We start from the raw sequence: 424 nt of genomic DNA, 5'->3' as shown, positions 1-424 counted from the left end.
TCCTCCTCCTCCTCATCCTATCCTCATCCTCATTCTCGTCCTCCTCCTATCCTCATCCTCTTTGTAGTCCTCATCGTCATCCTACCCTCATCCTCATTCTCGTCCTCATCCTATCCTCATCCTCTTCCTCATCCTCTTCCTCCTCCTCATCCTATCGTCATCCTCTTCGACATTCTCATCCTCATCATGTCCTCATCCTCATCCTATCCTCATCCTCATCCTCATCCTCATCCTCATCCTCCTCCTCTTCCTCATCCTCATCCTAATCCAGTTTCTCATCCTCATCCTAATCCACTTCCTCATCCTCATCCTATCATTATCCTCGTCCTCATCCTATCCTCATGATCGTCCTCATCCTATCCACATCCTCATGCTTGTCGTCATCCTATCCTCATCCTCATCCTTCTCGTCATCCTATCCTCAT

The sequence above is a fragment of the Lupinus angustifolius genome, unplaced genomic scaffold, assembly GCF_001865875.1.
Source record: "Lupinus angustifolius cultivar Tanjil unplaced genomic scaffold, LupAngTanjil_v1.0 Scaffold_577, whole genome shotgun sequence".
Classification (NCBI taxonomy): Eukaryota; Viridiplantae; Streptophyta; class Magnoliopsida; order Fabales; family Fabaceae; genus Lupinus; species Lupinus angustifolius.
This window is presented reverse-complemented; position numbering follows the sequence as displayed.